This window comes from Lynx rufus, unplaced genomic scaffold, assembly GCF_022079265.1.
Source record: "Lynx rufus isolate CCGP_SWC_20201006 ecotype Redwood Valley unplaced genomic scaffold, mLynRuf1.p SCAF_39, whole genome shotgun sequence".
NCBI classification, from domain to species: Eukaryota; Metazoa; Chordata; class Mammalia; order Carnivora; family Felidae; genus Lynx; species Lynx rufus.
Window position 1 is genome coordinate 1,551,301 of NW_025814855.1, and position 9,278 is coordinate 1,560,578.

General features: G+C 49.2%; 1 long non-coding RNA gene across 2 annotated transcripts; it reads right to left on the reverse strand.

The window, feature by feature from the left end:
* Positions 1-2,988: 2,988 nt before the first annotated feature.
* LOC124522725 (uncharacterized) lies at positions 2,989-8,874 on the reverse strand. 2 transcript variants are annotated; one of them, XR_006964830.1, is made up of 4 exons: positions 8,498-8,874; positions 7,628-7,754; positions 6,473-6,594; positions 2,989-5,808 (listed from the first exon to the last, which is right to left on the reverse strand). It is a non-coding gene; the product is annotated as an uncharacterized LOC124522725 (long non-coding RNA). The 2 variants fall into 2 exon arrangements; XR_006964829.1 differs by having other exon boundaries at positions 2,989-6,594.
* Between the last annotated feature and the right edge of the window lie 404 nt (positions 8,875-9,278).

The following is a 9,278-nucleotide window of genomic DNA, read 5'->3' on the forward strand; positions in this document are numbered from 1 at the left end:
CAGTCCATGAGCTCGAGCCCCACATCAGGCTCACTGCTGTCAGCAGAGCCTGCTTTGGATCCTCTATCCCCCTTTCTCTCTTCTCTTTTCCCGCTCACAGTCTCTCTTTCTCAAAAATAAGCATTTAAAAAAGTTGTAAGCATTGTGACTGCTGACTCATTGCAAAGGGCACGACTGATGAAACGCGGTAAAGCATGGCATAACGGTTTCAGCCCTCAGTGGAGTTGCAAACTTAGGCCTGTGGTCATTGCAGAGGTTTTGAGGAGGGCTTAAAGGGAGAATATGGTTGTATTTGTATTAAAAAGTGCACAATTTTTTTTATGAGGTAGCAATGATCATCTCCTATAGTTCAACATTTGTCCTCAAGGACAATCCCGAAGGAAGGAGATTGTCCGAAGTGCCCCACCTGATGAGAGCACAGTGGAAGTCAGTCCACGGGCAGGATGTGAAATTACACGTGCCTGCGTGAATACATCTTCATCCTTTTGGTAAATTCCACCCACTTTTCTTTATAACAACGCTGGGCACATTCTCCTAACATTAAACAGTAAGATTCCTTAACCATGTTTGTTTTTTCAGTTTGTCATGAGCTTAACTTGAACATGTGGCTTTACTGTTTGTTTTAGACCTAAGTCAACCCTTAGAAAACTGCTGAGGTGGACCTGGAGAAGGCCCTCAAAGAGATTTAAAAAAGTGAAAAACCCAGTCAGAGGAAACGATCAAGACTCACCTGGGAAGACCGCGCAGCCGTATGATCCCCATCGTGCCTCAGAGAAAATAAAGTAAAACAGATCAGGATCAAGGGAAAGTGAGCAGAACAGATGTCTAAAAGGACACGAAGAAGGGGCGCCTGGGTGGCTCAGCCGGTTGAGCGTATGACTTCGGCTCAGGTCACGATCTTGCAGTCTGTGAGGTCGAGCCCCACATCGGGCTCTGTGCCGACAGCTCGGTGCCTGGAACCTGCTTCGGATTCTGTGTCTCCCTCTCTCTCTGCCCCTCCCCCACTCATACTCTCTCTCTCTCTCTCTCTCTCTCTCTCTCTCTCTGTCTGTCTCTCTCTCTCTCTCTGTCAAAAATAAATCACTAAAAAAAATAAAATGACATGAAGAAAAGGCTTTCTTTAAACTGAATCTTCTCTCACCACTCTTACTCAACATAGTACTGAACGTCCTAGTTAGAGCAATTAGGCAACACAAAGAAATTAACAGATATCCAAATGAAAAGAAAATAAAACTGTCATCATATACATACATACACACACACACACACACATATATATATATGATGGGATCAAGACCAACACTTAACCGACTCACGCCCCCAGATGATAGATTCTTATACACTGAAAATCCCAGAGACTCAACCAAAAACTGTTGGCTCTAATTAGTGTAAAGTTGCAGGATGTGATCAACACATACAGATCAGTTGCATTTTTTATACGATAACAGTGAAACATCTGGGGAAATAAAAAGCTGTCTCATTCTAAATGGCATCAAAAACAATAAAATACCTAGGAATAAGTTTAACCATGGAAATGAAAGATCTGTGCAATGAAAACTATGAGATTCTATTGGAAGAAGTAAGACCCAATGGAAAGACACAGTGTTCAGAGACTGGAAGAATACTGCTAAAATGTCCATGTTACCCAAAAGCTATCTATAGATTCAACTCAATCCCTATCAAAATTCCAATGGCACTTTTCCCAGGAACAGAAGAAACAACCTTAAAATTTGTATGGAACCACAAAAGTTCCTAATAACCAAGGCAATCATGAGAAAGAGCAGGTAGCATCACATTTCCTGATTTCAAACTATACTACAAAGCTATAGTAACCAAAACAGTATGGAATTGGCATTAAAAACAGACCCACCCCAATGGAACAGAAGAGATTAAAAATCCCACAGATATGGTCAACTAATATTTGATGAGAGCCAAGAACATCCAATAGGGAAAAGAGAGTCTTTCCAACAAATGGTATTGGAAAACTGGATAACTCCATGCAGAAAAATGAAATTGGACTCCTTACCCCACTCACAAAAATTAACTTGAAATGGATCAAAGACCTAAACATAAGACCTGATGCTACAAGATTCTGAGAAGAAAAAGGAAGCTCCAAAACGGTGGTTCTGGCAGTGATTTTTTTGGCTATGACACCAAAAGCACAAAGAAAAGAAAAAAGCAACAAGTGGGACTACATCAAATTTAAAAGCTTCTACATCGCAAAAGGAGTAACTAAAAAAATTAAAAAAAGACAACCTATGGAATGGGAGAGAATATTTGCAAACCATGTACAGACAAGGGGTTAATATCCAAAATTTTATAAAGAATTCATATAACTTGGGGCACCTGGATGGCTCAGTTGGTTAAGCGTCTGATTTAGGCTCAGGTCATGATCTCACAGTTAGTGGGTTTGAGCCTCATGTCGGGCTCTGTACTGATAGCTCAGAGCCTGGAGTCTGCTTCAGATTCTGTGTGTCTCTCTCTCTGGCCCTCTCCTGCTTGTGCTCTGTATCTGTCTCTCTCTCAAAAACAAACACATTAAAAAAAGGAACTCCTACAACTCAGTAACAAAAAAAAAATCTGATTAAACCATGGGCAGAGGAACCACACAGACATTTTTTGCAAAGACATCCAAATGGCCAACAGGTACAGGAAAAGGTGCCCATTATCACTAATCATCAGGGAAACGCAAATCAAAACCAGAATGTGGTATCACCTCACACCTGTCACAATGGCTAGTATCACGAGGACAAGAGATTAAATGTCAGCAAAGATGTGGAGAGAAGGGAACATTTGTGTACTGTTGGTGGGACTGTAAACTGGTCTGGTCACTTTGGAGAACAGTATGAAGCTTCTTCAAAAATTTAAAAATAGAACCACCATAGGGTCCAACAGTCCCACTTCTGGGTATATACATAACCAAGGGAAATGAAAACAAGATCTCAGAGATATCTGTACTCCCATGTTTATTAACATTGTACACGAGAGACAAGATGTAGTGACAGCTTAAGTGTCCATCAAAGGATGAAGATGTGGTATATATTCACAGTGGAATGTTATTCAGCCATTAGAAAAAAGGAAATGCTGCCATTTCTGACAATACAGATGGGCCTTGGGGACATTACGCTAGGTGAGATAAGTCAAACACAGGAAGACAAATACTGTATTTTTTATACAAAGATTCTTAAAAGAAAAACAAAAAACTCTGAACTCAAATAAGAGTGGAATGATGGGTTACCAAAGGCTTGGCAGGGGACAGGGAGATGTTGTTTAAGGGCACATAATTGCAGCTACTAAGTAACTCCTGGAGATTTAACACACGGTACAGGGGTTACAAGGAACAAAACTGTATTACAAACATTAAACTTGGCAAGAGACTAGATGTGAACTGCTCCCACCACTAGGAACACAGGATACAGGATACCACCAGGATACAGAGGTTAATGTTACAATGGCAATCACGTCGCAATATAAATTCAACAAGATCAATGTTGAACACCTTAAACTTACATGTTATATGCCAATTATGTGATCTGTCAATTATATCTCAATACAGAATAAATGAAAAAATAACTTTAAATGGTCTTAAATGATGCAGCAAAATGTACCCATTCATATATTTGTTCTTTGCTCCTTAGATATAATTTAGATAACAATATTTTTAGTATTCTAATTTCTTTTAAGTTTTTAAGTGCTTCATAAATCAAGACTTCACATTTATCACAAAGACTTATGACCCTTAATGATTAAGTAGGGGTTTTTTGTTTTTTTTTTTTTAACAAAAAAGGATTTCAGTAAATATTTGCAGAGCTGCACCAAGTGTCCAGCTCTCCTGACACGGAATGGCCGGGAGTGTATTAAGTCAGGCGGTGGGGGGAGGCCCCTTCACCTCGCCCATACTGCTCCCACCTGCCCCCCCTAAAACTGCTAACAAATTGTCATGGGTTTGGCAGGGAAACCTGAAAGAAACCACATGTACTCCTTTTTCTGTCACATCTACCTCTTTTCTTCCTCTTCTCTTATGCCTTTGCTCTCTTTTTTAAAATACTCTGGAATCACTCTTCAGGGCATACTGAAACCAAGCTAGGGCTGAAGGCTTTGTAATTACACAGCAGCTGCTGGTTTTCTCTCCTTTGTAAGTTCTTATTCATAGAGCATGGTCCTAGCCGGGTGGATCATACAACAGTAAGTGATGAACCGCCTCAGAAGATCTTCTCACAACGATGACACTTACGGGGTTTCTCTTTGGTATAATTTTTCAGATGCTTGGCAGGAGGTTTCCTCTGGCAACGAGTTTCCTCAGGACTTACATTCAAAAGGCTTCTCCTCAGTATGAGTTCTCTGGTGCTGACTGAGGGAAGTCCATTTGCAAAAGGCTTTCCCACATGTCTGACGCTCACAGGGTTTCTCCCCAATACGAATACTTAGGGGGCGGGGGGAGCGATGAATGAAGGCTGAGCGTGCGTCCACATTCACTGTGTTCACAAGGTTTTCCCCACTGTGACTCCTTGTGCTGACTTCGGGAAAAGAGGTCACAGAAGGCTCTCTGATCTTCTTCACACTCCAAGGGTTCTCCTGCAGTGTGGACTCTATCATGCCAGAAATAAAAGCGGTGACTGGAGGCCTTTCCACAGCACTGCATTCAGGGCTTCTCTCCTGGGAAAACACTTACGCGATCAGCAAGAGAACAGCGGTCACAAGAGGCTTACCCCCTCACTTTGTACTTGAAGACACTTTCTCTTGGGTGGGCAAAACTATTCTGGACAAAAGCGGAGCTGTCCCCGATTCTCCTCCGTTCCTGGCATTCATAAGGCTTCTCCCAGCGTGAATCTGCCTGTGCCACGGGAGGTCTGGCCCGCAGCCGAAAGCCCTACTGCACTTGGAAACTCTCCCCTGGCTTCACTTGAGGTAAACCCTCACGTGCTCACTGAGGCCTGCCTTCTCGAGAAAGGCTTTCTCACGTTCAGTGCAGTCCCGGGCTTCCCTTCAGCACAACTGCTGTTGCCAAACAACACGCCACCATCTGTTGAACCTTCCTCTCGTAGATTCTTCCCATCGACCACCGATGCTTTACGTGGACTGTGTGAGTGGTTCACGAAAGGCGCCCCACTGAGACTTGCTCCCGTGAAAGCCTCGAAGGGAGATTAGCTGTGCTCAGAGCTCACCTTCCCCGGGAGACTCTCCGTGTGGCTCAAGTACCTCTCCGCTGGCCCTTGTTGTTCCCGGTTCACCCCAACCATGGGCCCCATGAGATGCTCTGAGTCAACCAAGCCCGGAGTGAGGCTGCCTCCCACAAGCGGAAGGCTTTATGGTCTCAGGTTGTGCTTTCTTGCCTAAAGGAAATCGGATACACAAAAGGCCCCCCACGCTCAGGGCCCAGTGTGGTTTCTCCCCACCGTGAAGGGCCTGGTGCTGGACAAGTCCACAGCTGACCACAGAGTTCCTCCCACCCTCCCTGCAGGTAAGGGCCTTCTTGGCCCCATGGCATCTGCTGACCTTCACAAATCAGGCCAGGCTCCTTACTTTCTAAAAAAATTTTCTCCACTCCACTGCTTCTGCATCTGGTCAAGATTTATACTACCCAGAAGTCTCTCCTACAGGGACTCTCGCGCTGGTGTTGCCGTGTTGCCCAGATGGTGTTCCCTGTGGCTCAGCCAGGTGCAAAGATGTCTGTCAAGAATGGGCCACATGTGTCACAGGGGTGAGCCTTTCGGGGGGAAGGACCTGCCTGGGGAGTTCTCATCTGTGACACCCACTGATGGGGAGCATCAGAAGGTGCAGCCTCATCCTTCACCGCATGCCGACAGCCTGATGGAAGATAAATGCCGGTGAAGTGCAGGTTTAATTGGTGGCCTGTGGCACCCCATAACAAATGTGTGTCTGATGCAACCAGGAAGTAGTCCATGGGGCCGCTGGCACGACAGGGGAGCCAGAATCAGGATCAGGAAGGGCAGCTGTGTGCCGCGGGTCTCTAAAGGTCAGAGAATGAAGGAGACCACACAGGGAGAGGGGACAAGGATGGATGGAGTATAGGATAAGGAGAGGCAGGGGCTCCAAACCACTCCCCTGCCAGTGGTCGTCCGGCAAGGCCTTGTTCCTTGTGACGGTGAGTGCTGTGCAAAAGGGGCTGTCCTGGGCCAGAAAATTCTGGTTGGAATGGAATACTTTGTTTTCAAGGAAAACTGAAGGATATGAGCACAACTCACGACCTGTTAAAAAAGAGCCAATGCCGCAAAGCACTGCATGGAGCACCAAGAGGGGAAAAGGTGCGGAGATGGGAAGGGCGGGGGACCAACAGGTGACTGAGGACAGAGTAAAAGTGATAAGTGGGCAAAGTGTCACAAACGGGGAAGAAAAAGTGGGATGAGGTCAGCCGCTGGTTGTGGCATCAGAACGCTAGGAGAGACAGCACAGGTTGCTGGTAGAAGGCGAAGCCAGCCCTGACGCGACCATTCCCGTGGCTTCCACTCACCGGGGCCGGGCCTCCTTCAGGTCTTCTCTGCTGTAGTTGCCACTGCGTCTACCTTCTCAGGCACCCTGCGTTCCCCTCCGGCTGCATTTGGGAAACAACATGGGTCCTGGAAACTGCAAGTCCTACGGGGAAAGAAGAGCTGGTTGAGGGGCTAGCAGTCCCCACGGTGACCCTCTCCAGAAGGAAGAAAATTAAGTATTTAAAAAACAATCTTCGACACAGTCTTGCAGGAACAGCTCACTGTTCTTCACAAGGAGTGACCACACGGTGCCTGCAATTCTTGAAGAGTCAGGCCCCAGGATATGTCAATTAGAGGAAGCGGGCAGACTCTGGGCAGACTCTGAGTGATCAGGGATTTGGGTAATCACCCGGCCAAGGTGTGGCCAGGCCATATTTGTTGGGCAGATGACAAGACTCCTCACCCCCAAATCCTTCATTTCAAAGCTTTGGGACAGAAGAGGCTGGGGCTGCTCTAAGAGAAGAGGAAACAGTGTTCATTGCCCAGCTCTGGTACCCATACCACCTAGTCCAGGGAGCTAAGGAAAGGGATCATGCCATGATGGTACTGTCAGACAGAAAGCTGCCCTCTGGGGAAAAAGGGAAGAGCAAAACTCAGCCCAGGAAATTGGGAATCATACCTACCCCCAGGTATCCATGTCCCTGTTAAGTCTTTCCAGCCGAGCATGGGCTGAACCTAAAAATTCCTTTTTAATGAACAGATTATGGCAAAAATGATAGGATGTCACTTCCGAGAATAAGTTACAAAAATACCAGCCTCTATATTGGATGCTGTCTCTTGCTCATGGGAATCAGCTGCTCTGTGGTGATCTACTTATGGAGAAGACATCATAGCAAGAGACTGAGGGAGGGTTCGGGACAAAAACCAACAAGAAAATGACTAATTAGTCCAACAGCCTCCTGCTCGTGTGCATGACCTTGACAGGAGGTTCATCTCCAGTTGAGCCTTCAGATGAGACAGCAGCCCTGGAGAGTCTGACAACAAGGTTATGAAAGACCTTGAGCTAAAGATACCCACGTGAGATATGCCTGATTTCTGACTCACAGAAACTGGGAGATAATACGCGTTTGTCGTCATCCCACTAACCTCTGGGATAATTTGCCACATAGCAACAGATAACCACAGCAGGGCCTTACCCAGTGAGGACACAAGTGCAAAGTTCTCCAGCATCACATCACGGTACAGGAGTCTCTGAGCCTCCTCAAGGAGCTCCCACTCCTCCCGGGAGAAGTACACGAACACATCCTCAAAGGTCACACAGCCCTGTCGTGATGGGGGGACAGTTGAGCCACAGGCAAGAGGACTCCCCAGTCAATCCACTCACACGACCACCCTGGTCCCTCTCCTCCCAGCTCCCGACTCAGAGGAGACACCAGGTCTTGGCGCCACTAGTGCCTGCTCTCTTCTCACGTCCCTCTGAGCACTGTGTGCTGAGCAGAGAGCCAGGCAGGTGGACAGGTGGGTACTGGGTAAGCTCTGGACGCCAAACACTGGTGCTGGCCAGTTCTCCTGGTGTCCTCCAGACCATGCCTCCCAGACACAACCAAACTTGGGCTCAGCCTTCTCCCAGAAGCCCCCACTACTAGGGCCTCAGGGCTCTCAGTTCATTTCTTCTCTCACTTCCAGTCTCCACCATTGAGTGACATCTGCGTCAGCCCCCCTCTCCTCAGCTCCAAACTTACAGCAGAGAGGCGCAGCCTCCCGGCCTGCCATTCCACTGCTCTCTGCTCCCAAAAGACACAACGGAGGCTCTGTTCACTCCCAGCTCAACCCCACGTCCAAGTTCCCCGTTCCCTTGCGCCTGCTCCCGTGACTGGGTCGCCCTTCCAGTGTTATTCCCTGGGCCGTCCGTAACCGGAACACACGCGCCCTAGATCAGGATCCTGGGCCAGAGGGCCCTCCTGCAGGGACTCCACGACCGAGAACCGGGGGAGATAAGGCAGAGCCTCACCGCCACCATCGGCCACAAGGAGGAGCGGTGACCGTGAGGGTGACCCTTCACTCACCTGCGCCGGATTCATCCGTGCTGCCGCCCCTGCCACCACCGGGGGACCGGGTGGGCCAAGCGGGACCCTGAGAGGCGGGTGACCAGTGCGGGTCCCGAAGGCTTAGCCTGGGCGGGGTCGCCTGCAGCTGCTTGTCGCGCTCCGAGCCTCGCTAGACGACGGTGTAAGTGCTCGCAAGGCTCGGGCCGCCGCCTTCGGGGACCTCGGCGACGGAGCGCGGGGGCGGGGGCCGGAGAAGGCGCAGTCCCTGCGGCGCCCGTCCCACAGCCGGGCACAGTCTAGGGGAGATGGAGCCTATGCCCGGGCGTCACGACTCGCACAGGGCGCGGGGGCGGTCCCCGCAACGTCACTCTACCGCCCGGCGCGGCCCCGAGTGGCCCGGCGTGCGCCCCAGTCCACGTGGTCGTGGGCCGACCAGCCGCCGCTCACTGAGGGATGCGCTCCTGCGGCGCGACCGGAAGTCCCGCCCCAACCCCGCAGGAAACGCCCCTCCCGGGCGTCTGCGGCCCCTTCCCCAGGGCGGAAGCGCGCAGCACCCATTTCTGGGTAACGTAGTTTGCGCGCGCGCGCCACTTCCTGTCCCCTCGGCAACGACAAGGGCGTGCAGGAACGCGCCGGGAATAGCGCCCCAGGTTTCCAAGTAAAGAAAAGCGCCCCAATTCCTGTGGGCGAGGGGCGAAGACTCGTCCCCAGGAACTGGCGTCGCGGGACCAGGGGACCTCTCTGTGGCCCGCCGCGACCCGAAGTGTCAGAAACTGCGAACGGGAATCAGCGCTGTCTT